The sequence below is a fragment of the Protopterus annectens genome, chromosome 13.part0, assembly GCF_019279795.1.
Source record: "Protopterus annectens isolate FY-2018-M chromosome 13.part0, PAN1.0, whole genome shotgun sequence".
In the NCBI taxonomy this organism is placed as follows: Eukaryota; Metazoa; Chordata; order Ceratodontiformes; family Protopteridae; genus Protopterus; species Protopterus annectens.
The window spans coordinates 1,139,932,021-1,139,951,318 of record NC_056747.1 but is presented as its reverse complement, the minus strand read 5'-3'; the positions used below and the strand labels follow the sequence as shown (position 1 = coordinate 1,139,951,318).

Sequence of the window (19,298 nt, the reverse complement as noted above, 5' to 3'; positions counted from 1 at the left end):
AAAGACAGTCAGACACCCTTCATAAGGGATGCCAGCAACAACCTGCTCAATAGCCCAGAGGACATCAAAGGCAGATGGAAGGAGTATTTCCAGCAGCTTCTGAATGAAGAAAACCCCACAGAAGCTGTACTTCCCCAGAAACAGCCTACAATGAGAGAAGAGGAGGAGCCCCCCCCCCCAGAAGAAGTAAGAACAGCACTAAGGAAGATGAAGTCAGGGAAAGCAGCAGGCTCAGATGAGGTCACAGCAGATATGAATAAGATGCTGGGTGAGATAGGAGAGAAATGGCTGCTGAGGGTACTAATAGCAGTGTGGAGAGAAAGGTGTATCCCAGATGACTGGAGAATAAGCATATTCATGCCAGTGTACAAGAACAATGGGGACATCCACAACTGTGGATAGTACAGAGGCATCAAACTCCAATCACATTGCATGAAAGTTCTAGAGAGGGTGATTGATAAACTGATTGATAAACGGATACGTAGAGTAGAAGAATGTAAGATGGGAGATGAGCAGTTTGGATTCAAAGCAGGATGCAGCACAATTGACCTGATGTTTGCATTGAGACAAATACTTGAGAAGAAGCTCGAGATGAGGAGAGGTTCCAACTGGGCATTCCTGGACTTGGAGAAAGCATATGACAAGGTCCCAAGAAAGCTGATCTGGGCAGTACTGCGGTGGTTTGAAGTCCCAGAAACATTGGTAGAATTAATGCAGGCTATGTACAAGGACCCAATGACTCAAGTGCGAACAGTGTTCGGCCTCACAGAGGGATTCCCAGTGGGTGTGGCTGTACATCAGTGTTCAGCTCTGAGACCACTGCTATTCATACTGGTGATGGACTACATTAGCAAACAGGTTGGAAGGGATGGATAAACAAAGCTGCTGTATGCAGATGATGTGGCAGTACATGCAGACTCTGAGCTGGAACTTCAGCAAAGGATAGGAGAATGGAATGCAAATCTGAAAGCACATGGGATGAAACTAAGCACAGATAAGACGGAGGTAATGGCAGCAAACTGGGAAAATCAGAAGAAGCTGAGAGCAGAAATAGAAGAGAAGATAGTGGAACAGGTAAACAGCTTCAAGTATCTGGGAGGAATAGTTGACAAGAAGGGTAGTCTGAATGAAGAGGTCAAAGCTAGAATCAGAGGGGCTGCAGCCAACTGGCAGCCAACTGGCATAGAGTATCAGGTGTAGTCTATGACAGAAAAATGCCAAAGAAGCTGAAAAGTAAGGTGTACAAGATAGTGGTGTGACCAGTACTACTGTATGGCACAGAAATCTGGGCAGTAAAGGCAAAACAGTTGAAGATGCTAGAGGTGTGATGGAAATAAAGTGCCTGAGAAAGGTGATAGGATACACACTGTGGGACAGATGAAGAAATGAGGACATAAGAGCAGAAACCAAAGTAGCTCCAATTTCTGAAAGATCAAAGAGAACAGATTACAGTGGTTTGGGCACATGTGTAGAAAAGCAGAAGACAATCTGGTGAGGAAAATTTGGGACAGACAGGAAGAAGGTAAGAGGAAGCGAGGACATCCAGCAAAGAAGTGGATGGATTGTGTGAAAGAAGATCTGCAACAGTCAGGCATGAGTGTTGAAGAAGGCAGGATTGTGGCATTGAATCGAGAGAGTTGGCGCCAGTTAACACGATACCGTGACCCCATGTAGAAAAATGGGAAAAAGGGGGCTGATGATGATAATGGAGGGGTCCCAAGACCGAACCCTGAGGGACCCTACTAGTTACAGGTTTACTATTTGAGGTGGAGTCCCCTATTTTGACTGTATGGGGTCAGTGAGCCAATTTGCAATCCACCTAGTGATGTAAGGGTTGGTGCCCAGGTAAGTGAGTTTACCTACTATAACCCGAGTGAGGTATGGTGTCAAAAACCTTGGCCAAGTCGAGGTAGGCAGTGTGCACCTCTTTTCACTCGTCCAGGGCCTTGGTGACTGTTTCAAAAAAAATCCACCAGGTTCATCAGGCATGATCTCCCCTTAACAAACCCATACTGAGTGGGGTCAAGTGCTTGGAGGCTACTGATGTCCTGGTTTATGAGATCCATAATTATGCATTCCATGGCCTTACATAACAGGCTCGTAAGGCTAATGGGCCAGTAGTTACCTATGTCAGTGGTATCACCGTCTTTGTGCAATACAATGACAGTAGCCGTCCTTCACTCCGTGTGTACATATCCAGTGCTTAAGCAGTACTTGTAAAGGGTGCCTAAAGGTGTTGTCAGTTCCTGCTTTAGGCTATGTAAGATGCAGCCTGGGATGCTGTCAGGTCCCATGGAGGCTGTATGTTTTGACTTTGAGAGGGCATTCAAGATCTGTTCATTGGAGATAAATGGTGGGGAACAGGTGTTGAGAAGATCTTGATTAACTTTGGGGGGTACAGGGGTAAAGATTTCACTGAACCTGTCAGCAAGCAGGTTAGCTTTGTCATCGGTACTAGTCTGCATAATGTCATTGACCACAAGTTCGGTACAGGGCTTTTGCTTGTTCTTTAGGCTATGTACATAGCTAAAGCAAACCTTATGATTGTCCTTTGATGAGGAGGCCAGTTTGGACTCAATGTTGGCTTTGGAGGATCTCACAAGGGCCCTTAGTTGTTTGTTTAGGTTCAGGAGGGTCTGCTTCCAGTTTGACACGTCCACCAGACTGGTTTGCTTCTGCCTGATAGGGATACTATGGTTCTCTCTGGTACAGCCGAGTCTATGCAAATATAACGATTCTCGTAAAGAGCCCTGTTGTAAGTCTCTACATAGGTGTCCGTTCCCTCTGTTCCCTCAGGTGGGGGGGCTATGAAGCTGTTTATGCCTGCCTGTAGGTGGCTACAGTAGGCTTTGGAGAAGCTTTTGTTGGCTGGGAAGGTTTGTCTGGACAGCTGTAGCCCATTTATAATGAATCACAGACTTATTACTCAGAATCTGCATTTGACCCCTGGGGTAATTACTTTTCATGCACATCAGATATGGGGAATGGGCCACCATTAAAGTAATAAAACACATTTGCAACTTTTTGAGGAGACAGACAGGCAGGCTTCTAAATGTACCAGCACATTAACAGACACTCTGAACATTAACTACTGAAAAACAAGTGACCTGAATGATAAACTTTTAAGGTAGAACAGCAGTCACACAGTTAGCATTACTGTATCACAATGGTTGATTCAATTATTGAGTTCCTGGTGGGGTGCCTTTAGTACAGAGTCTACAATTCTCTTTGTATCCTTATGGATTTTTATCAGTGTTTCCTGTTTCTTTCTACACTCACAGACATGCCAACAAGATGCCAAAAAGTGAAATTGTAATTTTCTAATTTGCCTACAGATATATGCATGTGTGTGTGTTTCCTGTGATGGAATGGCATCCTGTCCATCAATGGCTCTCTGGCTGATGCCTACTGTTTGTAGGGACAGGCTCCTGATCAACCACAATTCTAAACAAGATAAAAACGAGTATAAGAAAATGAGTGAATGATGAATAATTAATTACAAAAAAGTATAATTAATTATAAATAATGGTTAGGGTCTTCATCTTCATTGCATAAGGTACATGGTTCGATCTTGACCTCTGGTCAATACCTGTGTGGAGCTTGCATGTTCTCCCTGTTTATGGGTTTTCCCCCATCCTCCCAAAATGTGCGCATGATTCCACCTTAAAAACTCAACCAAGAATGGGTATTTGAAGATAAGTGGGTTAAGGACTCGGCCTATTCTGACCTACACCAAGGAACTATGCTAATGGTGGGAGGGGTCTGTGTGCCACAAATGGTGAGTGTGTGCCTACTATAAAGCCCAGCAACCCTGGTTAATTTGCCCAACTTGGGTTATCTGGGATAGCTCTGTTGAGCAAAAGCTGTACGTGAAACCAATACTTCCTGCCAGACATGAACTAAGGATTGCTATAATCTATATAGGTTCACTGACAGAATGCAGCTTGGAAGTGGATGACATGATGGTAAGGAGGAGGCTTGACATCTGCTGCATCCAGGAGATAAGATGGAAGGGCAGTGCAGCAAAGCCACTTGGCTTAGGATCCAGAGACTTCTACTCGGGGGAGGGCAAACAAGAAATGGTGTGGGAATTGCGATGAGGGAAAGGTATTAGAAGAAAGCAAGGGATGTCATCAGAAGTAGTGACAGATCAATCAAGCTCCAGTATAAGGATATGGCACTATTCATACTGCAGCATATGCCCCATAGCAGGGCTGTGATAAGAGTCCATTCAGAAAGCAGTTACTGGAAATACTATCTAAAGCAGGACAACATGAGTTAGTGCTGATAATGGGTGTAGATCAATATGTATGTATACCTTTAAGAAGCTTTCCATGGGCTTGCACATATGTATAATACTGAGCACATGTGAGCCTGACTGCCATTTTTTAGTAAGTTGTTGAGATGTAAGCATGCATGTCTCTATATTCTGTCTGTTAATCAGTTCATTTATATTTTGTACTGCTGCTATCCATCCTCATATGTTTATAATAAAGCATATAAACGAACTACCCCACTGTTCGTCTTGACTTATAACAAAGGACAAGCGACATGGTGTCAGAATGGTATCCAGAATCAAGACCAAGGGACACTCAGCTAATGTTGGACGAATAAAGATGAATGGATCATCCCTACTGCACATATAATCCGCAAAACAGGGCAGAAATGAATTTCAAGTATTAAAACTTCCTTAAATGACTTCTTATTCAGAAAATATAAAACGAAGCACTCAGAATGCCCAAAACGAATTTCTAGTTAAACAAAATGTCCAAAACTGCAACATACTGATAAATACATTCAAAATAGTTATGCAAATGTTTGAAACAATGCCTGAATCACATAAAATGTATAAAATAAGGAAAACTGCATTTTTTCGCTACGTGCTACTTTTTCGCATTTATTAAAGCTATTCAAACTACACCTCTGATGTATGAAGTGTTCTCAAGTTTGTGCAGCAATACAGTACAGTTAGTTCACAAAATACAAGCATTTCAAAGCATATTTCGCAAAGTACAGTACTGTGCATTTAAATGTTATTACAAGTACCTGATGAGTGTGCATGTTCGTATATAATTACAAATGGGCCAGGATTGCATTGTGTTTTACTATAATTTGTTGGCATGGCTGAAGGAATTTGAAAACCATCTCCACCAGAATTTGATAATAATAATATTGCAGAGAACTGCAGAGTGTTTGGGCAAGAGAACGATATTTTCATACAAGCTGCATTTTCTGATAAAGATGCATGTACAAAGGCATTTATTCTGATTAATTTCGCTGGTTCAGAAGCCATAGAAAGACAGCGTTCATTTCTGCATGCACCTGGTGTGTTTGCAGGGGAGGGGGAAAATGGCCATATAGTGGTACCGGCTGAATCAAGGGTGACCCTGAGTGCTTAAAATGTAAATTTAGAGAAATGTGTAACTCCCAAACAAATATTACAATGGAAAGGCACTTATTTTATATAAGGAATCAAAAGCCTGGGGAAACTTTTGTAGCATACATATCTGACTTGAGAAACAAAGCTAAGGCATGCAGATTTGATGATTTTAGGGATGAGTTGATAAAAGACAGACTTGTGTGTGGTATTAAAGACGATGCTGTGACAAAGATTTTGCTCCTAGACAGTGATTTAACTTTGAATAAGGCCACTGCAATTTGTCAGATATATGAGCTCACAGAAAAGCACACAAATATGCTTACAAATGAGAAATGCATGCTTCCAGTATCTTCTAGTGCTAATGTTTACAGTATACAGCGTGTGGTTTACTCTTTGGTAAACTCCATAGCTTTCTAACAAATTCCAGAGCATGCACATTACAGTGAAGCACAAGGGTGAGTCAGCAAACAAAGAAGCATGTTCCCTCACCTAGACTCATAATCAACTGTCGTAATTGTGGTGGTAATCATGTATCTAAAAGAGAAAAGTGCTTAGCTTTTGGTCAGCAATGCCACAGATGTAAAAAGTGGAATAATTTCCAAAGATTTTGTAAATCAAAAGAGGGTCATTCTTTTATTAAAAGGGAACATTCAAGGAGACAAGTTGATCAAATAGAAAGCTGTGACCCTAGTTTTTATGTTGATGGTGTGTCTGTATTAATGAAACATTCAGTGCAGTAGATGTATATGTGCAAAGAATGAAGTATTTTGTACTGTTTGGATAAATGGAAGACCCATAGAGCTCAAGGTTGACACAGGTTCAAAGTGCAACGTTATGTCAGCAGAAACATTTGCTAGAGTATGTGTTGCTGAAAAGCTTGATTTGGCAAAGTGTCTAAAGCTTGTTGCTTATGGTGGTAAAGAAATTCAAACTGAAGGTTCAGCAGTGCTTTCACGTTATTCTGCTGGGAATGGCTATGACTTGCAATTTTACATAGTCAAAAGACACATGCAGTCATTGGTGGGCTTCCAAGATAGTTTGAGAATGGGACTGATTTCACTTAATGAGGAAATCTACCATGTAAGCTTGAAAGACCACTGTTCTAATTTTGCCAAGTCTATTTTCTCTACCTATGTTGATTTTTTTAAAGACAAACTAGGCAAACTCTCAGTTGTGTACTCCATGAAGTTAGACCCTGAAGTCAGTCCAGTTGTCAGACCAGCCTGGAAAGTTCCAGTAGCTATGCAGAACAGAGTCAAGTGCAACCTTGATGAGTGGATGGAAAACCACAAATTTGTCCCAGGGGTTCCACCTGTGTCCCTCATCGACAGGGGAGTCAGGTGCTGACTGAGGTTTCTTTTTTGGAGATAAACTCTTGGCTAGGCTTGTAACGGCCCCAGGGCCATTAGCCTAGTAATCTCCTATGATCAAAGCTGAGTTAGATAAAATGGTGCAGCAAGGTGTGATCTGTCCAGTTGATGAAAGAACTGAATGGGTATCTTCCATGGTGGCAGCTCATAAGGAAATCTCAGATTATATCAGAATATGTATTGATCCACGAGATTTGAACAAAGCACTGAAAAGACCTCATCATCCAATGGATAAACAGTCAAAGAAGTCGCTGCTCTTATGCTAAATGCTACTCTTTTTTTTGTTTTGGATGCAGAGAGTTCATTTTGGTAAATTTTACTTGATCAAAAATCCTCATTGCTAACCACTTTTAGTACTCCTTTTGGCAGGTACATATTTTTGAGAATGCCATTTGGGATAAATTTTGCCAGTGAAGTCTTCCAGTGTATTATGGAACAAATTTTGTCTGGGTATCCCTGTGCTATTATAGTAGATGATATTCTAGTAGGCGGTAATGGTGAAGTGGAGCATGACAGAAACCTCAAGAAAGTTCTGGAAAGAGCACGTGAATTGAATTTTAAGTTGAATCTTCAGAAGTGCAAGTTCAGGCTATGAGAAGTTACTTATGTTGGTCATTTGTTTACCAGTTCAGGCTTATGGTCAGATCCTTCAAAGCAGACAGCAATTCTTGAGATGCCAGCTCCAGATAATGTTCAAGCCCTACAACGTTTTTTTTGGCATGGTTAACTACCTAGGCAAGTTCATTCCAGACTTGAGACAACTTTCAGCACCACTCAGAGAGTTAACACATAAAGATGTATCTTGGTTCTGGTCAGAACAACACCAAAGAGCATTTGATGTCCTGAAAAAGAGACTTGCCAGTCCACCAGCTCTCAGATACCATGATGTTCACAAACCAGTAACTTTCTTGTGATGCTTTGAAGTTTGGTCTTGCTGCAGTCATTCTTCAAGAGGGTAGACCAGTAGCCTACGTACCCAGAACTCTAACCCAAACCAAGATGAAGTATGCACAGGCAGAGAAAGAACTCTTGGCAATTGTGTCTGCATGTTGAAAGTTCCTTGATTATATTTACGAATGAACTATTCAAATCGAAACAGATCACCGACCTCTAGTTACTATTTTGAGAAAGCCTAGGCATACAACTCCAGCCAGATTACAACACATGATGTTGCAACTGCAAAACTATAATTTCAGTCTTGTCTACACAAAAGGTGCTGATACTTTATCCAGATCGCCCAGAAATACCACTGGACGGCATGAAAATGAGCAACTTGACTTTGAAGTCATGGAAGTGAAAAATTTTTCTTCCACATGTCTTGATGAGCTTAGAAGTCACACAGCCTCAAATCCAATACTTCAGAAGCTCAACCACTTTATCAGTTGAGGATGGCCGTCAAAGCAATCTTGTTTACCTTGTGACCTGCAACCATATTTTCCTTACAGAGATAAGATTTTGTTTGACAATGGTATCATCATTAAAGGTCGAAATGTGATTGTTCCAAAATCCTTACAACAAGAGTATATTACCATCTTGCACTGTGGCCACCCAGGAACTGATTCTACCAAAAGAAGGGAGAGAGGTCTAGTATTCTGGCTTTCTATGTCAGAAAGGAGAGAGGTCTAGTACTTTGGCCTTCTATGTCAAAGGATATTGAGAGAATACTTTCATCTTGTTCTGTATGTAATAGTACTAAGCCACATCAGCAGAAAGAACCACATCAGCTAAACCAGTTTCATGAACTACCTTGGTCAATAGTACCTATAGACATTTTCAAATGGAATGGTCAACATTACTTGGTGTTAGTAGACTCTTATTCAAATTGGTTCGAGATCGACATACTTCCTAATTTAACATCCAGTACTGTCATTACAAAGTTGAAGCATCATTTTGCAGTGTAGGGTAGTCAGCACAAAGTTATTTCTGACAGTGGTGCACAGTTTACAAGCTAGCAGTTCAACAGATTTGCTGAAAAGCGGCACTTTATTCATGTTATGAGTAGTCCTGAGTACCCACATCAAATGGTTTGGCAGGGAGTGCAGTTCAAAGTGCGAAACAGTTATTAGAGAAGTCAAAACGAGACAAAAGTGAAGTTTTTCTGAATCTCCTGAACCTCAGAAATACTCCTCGTGATAAACATCTTGGTTAACCTACACAAAGGATTTTGTCGAGACAAACCAGAACCACACTACCAATCAGTAGCAATCTGTTGGTTCCCTATGCCAAGAAAAACAAAGCAGTGAGAGCTCAACTTATGAAAAGGCATTTGTCTCAGAAGTCCTGTTATGATAAGTCCAGCAAACCGCTCATTCCATTACGAGAAGGGGAGATAGTGGGGATGCAGACATCCAAAGGTTTTGATCGGATTGGAGTCATGAAAAGTGTGTGTCCAGAGCCAAGATCGTACATTGTGGAATCACAAGGAGTAGAGTTTAGGCGGAATCGGAAAAATTTGGTCCCAGTGTCCAAGCCTGTATTGCAGTATCATACCTGTGAAAAAGCTTCTAGATCTCAGAGTGAGTTATCCAGCGTTCCAGTTTCAGAGGAAGTTCCAGTAAATATCCCTGTTCCTGAGAAGAATCCCGAAACTCCAGAAACTGTTTCCTCACCAATGACTGTCCCTGTTGCTAAACTGAGTCCTAATAGCTATATCACTAGATCAGGTCACATTTCCAGACCATGTTCCAGATATACAGCAACTTGCACATGAACACTGTTTTTATTTCTCAGTGTCTGGATAACTGTATGTCTTTTTTTAGATGTCATTTTACTGTGGGAGGATGTAGATCAATATGTATGTATACTTTTACGAAGCTTTCCATAGGCTTGCACATGTGTATAAATACTGAGCATGTGCAAGCCTGACTGCCATTTTGTAGTAAACTGTGGAGATGTAAGCATGCATGTCTGTGTAGTCTGTCTCTTAATGAGTTCATTTATATTTTGTACTGCTGCTATCCAACCTGATATGTTTCTATGTAATAAAGCATATAAGCAAACCACCCTGTCTGTTCGTCTTGACTTATAATGAAGGACAAGCAACAATGGGGACCTAAATGCACATACTGGGACAGACAGAACAAGATATGAGGAATGCCTGGGTCCACATGGGAGGGATAACAAGAATAAAGAAGGAAAAGCTATTCTGTCTGGCAAATGACTCAGTGGTGGCAAACACGTGATTCAGGTATGAGAGACAGTCACAAGATTATATACAAGAGTGGCCAACATGAAACCTTCATCATCATCATCAAACCCTTTCCCCCCGCTTTCTACATGGGGTTGGGGTATCATGTCAACTGCTGTCATCTCGTCATCTCTCTCTGTTCAATGCCACTCTCCTGCCTTCTTTGACACTCATGCCTGACTGTTGCAGGTCTTCTTTCACACAATCCATCTATCTCTTTGCTGGACACCCTTGTTTCCTCTAACCTTCTTATTGTCTGTCCCGAATCTTCTTCTGCACATGTGCCCAAACCACCATAATCTGTTCTATTTGACATTTTCTGCAACTGAAGCTACTTTGGCTTCTGCTCTTTTGGCCTCATTTCTTTGTCTATAGCCCCTCTGGTTCAAGCTTTGACCTCTTTATTCAGACTTCCTTTGTCCTCAACCACCCCTCCCAAATACCTGAAGCTGTTAACCTGATTCACTATCTTCCCTTCTATCTCAATTCTTAGCTTCTTCTGATTTCCTCCATTTGCTGCCATTACAACAGTTTTATCTGTACTCAGTTTCAACCCATATGCCTTCAGTTTTGCATTCAATTCCTCTATCCATTGCTGACATTCTTGCTCAGAGTCTGCTTGTAATGCCACATTGTCTGCCTACAGCAACTCTGTTGATCTGCCCCATCCGGCCTGTTTGCTAAAGTAGTCCATCTCCAGTATGAACAGCAGTGGGCTCAGAGCTGAACCCTGGTGCACACCCACTCCCACTGGGATCCCCTCTGTGAGACTAAACACTGTTTGTACTTGAGTGTTTTGTCCTGCACTAATTCTATCAATTTTTCTGGGACTTTGAACCACTGCAGGACTACCCAAATCAGCTTTCTTGGGACCTTGTCACATGGTTTCTCCAAGTTTAGGAAAGTCCATTTGTACTCTTTCCTCATTTCTAGGTTCTTCTCAACTATCTGTTTCACTGTAAACATTGGGTCGGTTGTGCTGCATCCTGATCTGAATCTGAAATGCTCATCTCCCATCTTACTTGCTCCTACTCTGTATATTCATTTAATAATCACTCCCCCCAGAACTTTCATGCAATGTGAAAGGAGTCTGATACATCCATACTGCCTGCAGTTGTGTAAGTCCCCTTTGTTCTTGAACAATGGCACTAGTATGCTTATTCTCCAGTCACCTGGGATGCACTTTTCTCTTCATACTTCTATGAGAACCGTCAGGAGCTATTTCTCTTCTATCTCACCCAGCATCTTAATCATATGATTTATTATTTATATTTACTGGGTGGCACAATGCCAGGGTAATCCTATGGGCTAGGCTTGTAAAAGCTCCAGGGCCATTTGCCTAGTACACACCTATGAACCGATGAACCTATATCTGCTGTGACCTCATAGGTTCATAGGTGTGCACTAGGCTAATGGCCCTGGGGTCTTTACAAGCCTAGCCATAGGATTACCCTGGCATAGTGCCACCCGACCTTAGTACCCAGTGCATCTGTCGAGTAGAGCCACTGGAGTTATCCCCGGGGTGAATTTTCTGTTTCTCATCCACTCATCAAGATTTCTCTTGAAGAGGGTCAGTGAGGTGCTCTGCTTGACATGTATGGGAAGTCTGTTCCATAGCATGGGCAGTCTCTGGGTTATGAACCTGTCCCTCCAGCATGTTCTGTTAATTGTGATAATGAGGTTGAGGTCTCTGGAGTGTGTGGTGCGGAGGTATTGGTATTTCTTTAGATGTAGCATTTCTAACAGAGCTGGGTCAGACATGGCTTTGTAAGTCAAGCAGGGATCACTTCTAAGTAGGGGATATGATACAGAGAATAGTTGGAGTTTTTTGAGTTTGTCCATACAGGACAAGTGTTTAAGGCCTAGGATCCTCTTTGTGAGGTATTTTTGTGGCCTCTCCAGTTGTAGCAGGTGTCTAGTAAGGTACATGCCAAATGGGATATTGTACTCGATGATTGGCCTAATGAGGGAAGAGCAGAGGGAGACAATGACCTCCTTCTTCCTGGATGCAAAACCCTTAGTAATGAGGTGTGCCACATAGAAGGACTTTCTGACCACAGTGGCAATGTGGTGATCAAAAGAGAGGTTGCTGTCAACCTGTGTTCCCACGCCTTCTGTGTTCAGTGTACTACCATCAATGTGGTAATTCATGGGAACTGGGTTTTTCCCAAAGGGGATGACGACACATTTTTTGGGATTGAGCTTAAGGCCATGGTTCTGACACCAGTCGTTTGTCTCAGTGAGGCCATTCTGTAGGATGTCAACATCACTTGGGGAGTTAATAGCTCCCAACTTGCAATTGTCTGTGAACTTTGTCAGCCAGAGTCCCTTCGTGTTAGCCTGGACTTCTGAGAAGTAGATGCCAAATAGGAGAGGACCCAGGACTGAACTCTGTGGGACTCCACTTGTGACTAGTTGGCAGTCTGACTTGGAGTCAGCTACTTTCACACTGTGGGTTCTTCTGTGAGCCAATTTGCAACCTACCTAGTGATATAGGGGGTGATGCCAAGCTTAGTGAGTTCTTCTATGATTCCTGAGAGGGGAATGGCATCAAAAGCCTTTTCCAGATCAAGGTAGGCTGTATGAACCACCTTACCTTCATCCACAGCTCTGGTGACTAACTCAAAGAAGTCGATCAAGTTGAGAAGGCATGATCTACCCTTCACAAAACCAAACTGTGTTCCAGAGTTTGGAGATTCCCTATACCCTTGTCTATTAGGTCCACGATGATGCGTTCCATAGCTTTGCATATCAGACTCATCAGGCTAATGGGGCGATAGTTCCCAGGGTCTGTAGTCGCTCCTCCTTTGTGCAGAGGGATGACTGTAGCAGTGTGCCATTCGGTAGGGACAAAACCTGAGGTGAGGCTGTGACTGAACAGGGCACACAGGTGATGTGCCAGTTCATTCTGTAGGTCAGATCCCATAGAAGCTGTATTCTTGGCCTTGGACAATACTGTATTAACCTGTGCAGCACTAATACTGGGTGTCTGGCAATCTACTGGTATTGTGATTGATCCTTTGGGGGGTTGAGGAGGGTAAAGTTGGCACTGAATCTGTCGACCAGTATACTGGCAATACCTGTTGGCTTGGTATAGGAGGTACCATTGTACAGTAGCTCAGAGCAAATCTGGGTATTGCCGTGGAGATTCTTTACGCAACTACAGAAGGCCTTGTGGTTGTCTTTACTATCTGTTGCAATTCTGTTTTCATAGTTAGCTTTAGAGAATTTGATGAGGGATCTCAGCTTTTTGTTGAGGCTGATAGGAGAGTTTTTCCAGTCTTGGGACTTCACCTTACTCCGCATCAGTTTCCTCTTTCTGTTGTAGAGTTTGTTTATGGCGGGGGACCACCAGAATGGCTTCCTTTTTTTGGAGGAGAGCATCTTGGTTCTATTTGGTATGGTGAGATTCATGCATTTGTGTATGTGTTCGTACAGTGCATTGGTGTATGATTCTGCAGTCATGCAACTATTCTCCATTGCATGGGTGCCGTGAAGTTAGCCACCCCTTTTTTTAGGTGGCCAAAGTCAGCTTTGGAGAAGTTTTTCATGGTGGTTACCTTTTGCAGGGGTGGGAGTGAGGGGTGGAGTGGGAGGGAAGTGGATTTCCAAGGTGATTAGTTTGTGGTCGGATCTAACCAGGGAGGAACTGACTACTGGTATAGAGCAACGGTCGCCCATGTTAGTAATGACCAGGTCAAGAATGTTGCTAACTCTAGTGGGGGTAAGAACGAGCTGGTCCAGGGCATTGGAATTAATGAACTCCAAGAAACGTTGGACAAGTGTATTGGTACATGAGGGGTTTACCCAGTTAAAGGAGGGGTAGTTGAAGTCGCCTAGTAAGAGAGTGTTAGGTTGGACCCTGACTTCATTTTCCATAGTACTGTTCTTACTTCTTCTGTGGTAGGCCCTGCCTCTTCTCTCACCGCTTCTATGGAGTTTTCTTCATCCAGAAGCTGCTGGAAGTACTCCTTCCATCTGCCTCTGATGTCCTGTGGACTGGTGAGCAAATTGTTGCTGGCATCCCTTATGAATGGTGTCTGACTATTTTCTTTATCTTTTTGTCTTTGCCTTGCAATCTGATGCAGTTATTTTGTGCCATCCACTGACTTACCTTCCAGAAGCTAGTAGGGTGCCTTTGATGCCTTGTTCTTTGCTATTGCAACTCCTTTCTTAGCTTCTTTGTTAGCCAACCAGTATTCCTTCCAAGAAAGGTCTGCCTTTTCTATCTCCCACTTTTTCCTGCATGCCTTTCTTTTCATGACTTCCTGGACTTCTGCATTCCACCACCAGATTTCCTTATGTACTTTATTTCCCATAGCTTGCTCAGCCACATATCAATTCTGTAGTCCTCACACATTCTGTTTTGAGTACTGCCGTTCTTCGTCAACTCCAACAATTTCCTCTTCTTCTTGAGATGTTAGATCCCGCAGTAATTCCTTGAATTTTTGTGCTTTCTCTACAGTCAACTTCCAAGTATTCAGCTTGGTCTTTGTTGGTCTTAGAGCCTTCTCCGACCACTGCTTGCAGATGACTGTGATAACTAGTGGTTTATGCAGTGGGTCAAATGTTTCACTGGGGATGACTTCACAATTGCTGATTCTATCTCAGTGCCCTTTCCTTACTAGGATGAAGTCTACCTGAATTGCATGGTGGCCATTCTTGTATGTGATCTTGTGACTATCTCTTCCTGAACTATGTGTTGGCCAAGCCATTTGCCAGAAAGAAGTGTAGAATGGTGTCTCCTTCTATATTCCTGTTGCCCCACCCATGTGGACCTAGTCATATCCTGTTCTGATATGTGCATTCAGGTCACGCATTATCAACACCAATTCTTATTGCACTGGTTTGTCTAGTTAGTCCTACAACTGCTTTCTGAATGCACTCTTCTCTTCCCTATCACAACCTGGCATACTCTGAGATTATGAATACTGTCCTATCATTAGGCTGGAGTCTGATTGCTATGAGTCTGTCATTAATAATGATGACATCCCTTACTTTCTTCTGAATCCTCTCCCTTACCACATTTCCCACACCATTTCTAGTCTGTTCTTTGCTGACGAGACTCTGGATCCTAAGTCAAGTGGCTTTGCTGCACTATCTTTCAATCTTGTCTCCTGGATACATAGGATGTCCAGCCTCCTCCTTACCATCCCTGTCATCCATTTCCAAGTTGCAGTCTGTCAGTGAACCTAAATTAAGTGTAGCAATTCTTACCTCATGTTTGGCAGGTTGATTGGTTTTACATCCAGCTTTCACTCAATAGAGCTATCCCGGGTAACCCAAGCTGGGCAACTGGACACCGGACGGCCAGTACTTTATTGACCCAGGCTGCTGAGCTTTATGGTGGACTTACACTCCCACCATTAGCATGGGATCCTCACTAGGCTGGGTATTCAACCCACTTATAAGCTGGCAAATACCAATGCACATTTGGTGACATTAGTCAGCATGACTGAATCACCTAGAGCCAAATTTTACACCATTGAGTGGCTAGCCCTGCCACATTGTGCAGTCTGTGATTCATGTTCTCCTATCTTGAGGATACTGCACACCACAGTACAAGCACAAAGCTGCTGGTTTATACAGCTCTCCCCCATAGGGCACCATACAGAGTCTGTGTGGCTGCCCACAGCTCCATTCTTTGATAAGTTTGAGATGGAAACACTTCACATGTTTTTCAGAGGTGGCAGGAACCCCACAAAGACACAGGGAGACCATGCAAACTTCAAACAGGCATTGGCCAGAGGTTAGGATCAAACTTTGTACCTTATGCTTGGAAGGTGAAGGTCTTAACCATTATACCAACTAGTCTTTCCAGTGGCCAGCATAAAACTCACGTAAAATTCCTCCTAGTAAGGAAAGGGCACTGGGGTAGAATCGGTGATTGAAAAGTCATCTCTAGTGAAACAGTTTACTCACAAAGTAAACTACTGGTTGCCACAGAAAGCAACGGTCACAGAATTCACTAAGGTCAAGACAGACCACGCTAAAGTCCTGGAAGTTGACTGAAGAAAATTCAAAAGAGTTCAAGGAAATACTCAGGGCTGTAGTATCTCAGGAAGAACAGGAAATAAGTGGAGTTGAAGAAGAATGGCAGTGCCTCTATACAACATTTATGAGGGCTATGGAACAGATATGTGGCCGAGCCAGGTATGGAAATAAGGAACATAAGGAAAGCTAGCAGTGGAATACAAAAATCCAGGCAGTTATCAAAAGAAAGGAGTGCAGGAAAAAGTGAGAGATAGAAAAGATGGATAAGGCTAAGAATGAATATTGGTCAGCTTACAAACAGGCTGATTGCAATTGCAAAGAACAAGGCATAAGAAGCACTCTACCTGCTTCTGGAAGTGACTAAGTAGATGGTACAAAAAAACTCTATCAAGTTGCAAGGCAAAGACAGAAACATAAAGAAGACAGTCATCTGGTACTTTTCATAAAGGATGCCAGTAACAATCTGCTCACCAGTTCTCAGTACATCAAAGGCAAATGGAAGCAGTATGTCAAACAGCTTCTGAATGAAAAAATACAAAACATAGAAGCTGCACTGCCGCAGACATAACCTAGGAATAAAGGAGGAGCTCACTCTAGAGGAAGAAAGAACAGCACTAAACTCAGACCTGGTAATAACATGCCTGGCAACCTACCTGACGCATTCCTACAACTATCAGCAAGTTCTATTACCTATTCCATCAGCATACTCCTTATTAGATCTATTCAGGAGTCCCAAGTACTGCATATCTGGAAAAAAGGATATATTCTACCTCTTCATAAAGGCGGCAAAAACTCTGACATCTCCAGTTTCCGACCTATTGCTACTCCTTCTCCCATCTCTAAAATTTTATAATAATGTGCTCATACTCAGCTTCTTAATTATCTGGTTCAAAACCATATCCTTTCTCCTACTCATCACTGCTTCAGGCCAGATCACAATACTTCCACAGCTCTCATTTCCTTCATGGACACAATTAACCAGGCCAGTGATGCTGGTAACATTCTCTCCTCGCTCTTTCTTCACCTCTATAAGGCCATCAATACAGTATCCCATCAGATCTATATCACGACGTCAAACGTTAAAAACATCGAACGCACTTACGTCGAACTCTAAAAACCGAAACCACAAAATGTCAAAGACACAGAACAACGATTTTTTTTCCCAGTGAAAAAAAATCTCTGCTCCAAAAAAAACAAATCCACAGACAAAATAAAGTGGGGGGCTTCACCAACCCCACCCCTCGATGTGGGGGGCTGTGCCCCCCCACAACCCCCCTACTTAAATATACCAACTCCGAGATCGCACCACAGTGGAGGAAATGGCAAAGTCCTGGCAATGGCCCAGTCCATCCAATCAACTTTCTCTGATTTTGATTTTTACAGTTCGACGTAAGAGCGTTCGCTGTTTTTAAGGTTCGACCTCGTGATATAGACCCTATCCCATCCACTTTTTCTCATCAAACTCTCCAACTTAGGCATCTCACCCCCAAATCTAAACTGGTTCTCAAACTACCTCACCAATAGGCAACAATCTACCAAATGGCAACAGTCTTTCTCACTTTTTCTTAACTCTTAATACAACCACAGGTGCTCCCCAAGGATCCATACTAGGCCCCTTTTATCACATTCATTAACAACTTTCACAGCATTTTCCAATACACAGATGATTCTACAATCATCTGCACTGCTAAGTCCATATCTGAACTACAACTACTTACCCACAATGCCTACACATCAACCAAATCTTGGATGTCTAATAATCATCTCGGTCTAAACCCCAATAAAACTAAACTCCTGATATTCATCCCCAAAAAAACCCCCATCCTCAACAAGAATGAATTCAGTGTTCATTCCCAAAATAACACCATCATTGAAGTTGTTCCAAGTACTAAACTAAGTGTCATCATAGATGAAAACCTAACATTTGACCTCCATATTCACAGCAACATCAAAAAAAAAAAAAACAACAAAACTGGGCAACCTCTACAGACACAACTACTGTCTCTAGCCTCATCCTTTCTGCTACCGTCTCTATTATATGGTACCCCTATCCTTACCAACATCCAGTCCTCTTTGAAATCCAAACTAGATACAGTACATGCTACAACAAGATTGCTAAATTCATAACAAATGCAAAGTTCACATCCCACCATTGTTCACCACTACGTCAACTAAACTGGCTTGAACTTCCACACTATCTCACATATTTACAATTAACAACTGCACATAAATTTATATAGAAACCATCAAATTGCCCTGCTCTTTCTTCTCTATTCACTGTGTACCCACCCAAACAGACCACTTAGATCTGAAATAAACTACTGCTCAAAGTTGAAAACCAAATCTCTCAGCTGGTCAGATGCTTTTACTGTCTCAAAACTATGGAATAGCCTCCCACCACCAATCAGAATAACTAGCAATCTGTCTCTCTTTAATAAGTCCCTTAGACAACACTTCCTCTCTCTGGCAGTGCACATGTCCTAAAACCACACTCTCTAAAACTCCCTCCTCTATACCACCATACCTCATTCTATCTGTACTCTTACACAACTTCTCTATCTCTCAATTTCCACAAAACTAACCTGGTTGCACTGCATTCGAGATTTACCACCTACTCGTGCCTACAACCTCCAAGTGTTAATAATCATGAAACAAGAAGTTATGTACTCACCATAATGTTCGATGTATGTGGTCCATCTCGCCTCACATTCTTACCTGTGGGTTCGGAGCCGAAAATCGGCTCCGACTCGGCCGATTTTACTAGCTCAAAGTCTCTCATTGGCTGGGCTAAGAGGGTATCCCATGGTGCACTGCTCCATATCCCCAGATCTAGTTTGCTGTGAAACAACATATGTACTTCATACACACCTCACATCTATATAAACAATAACTAATCAAAGGGACTCTGCAGGTGACAACCCAACCTCCAAATCCTCCATCAGGGGGAAGGTGGGAGGGTAAGTAAGAATGTGAGGCGAGATGGACCACATACATCGAACGTTATGGTGAGTACATAACTTCTTGAAGTTATGTAGTTCTACCTCGCCTACATTCTTACCCGTGGGACAGTGTCCCTAGCATCTACATCCTGGGTGGCTCATAGGAAAATACTCCTGAGAACTGTGGAGCCAAAGGAAGATCTGCCCCTGGAGACCACATCCAATTTGTAATGAGAAACAAAGGTGTGAGGAGAAGCCCAAGTAGCTGCAGCACATATATCATCCATTGACAATCTAGCTTGATAGGCTGTGGATGTAGAAACAGCCCATGTAGAATGTGCCTTGACTGGAAATGGCAAATTTTTACCTCATGCCTAATAGATGAAAGAGATACAACTGGCAATTCATCTAGACAGCGTGACCTTGGA

At 42.5% G+C, this 19,298-nt stretch overlaps 1 protein-coding gene across 3 annotated transcripts in view; it reads right to left on the bottom strand.

Moving 5' to 3' along the window:
• DCAKD (dephospho-CoA kinase domain containing) overlaps positions 1-19,298 on the bottom strand; it is a 474,430-nt gene that overhangs the window by 224,187 nt on the left and 230,945 nt on the right. The gene's annotated exons all lie outside the window — the stretch shown is intronic.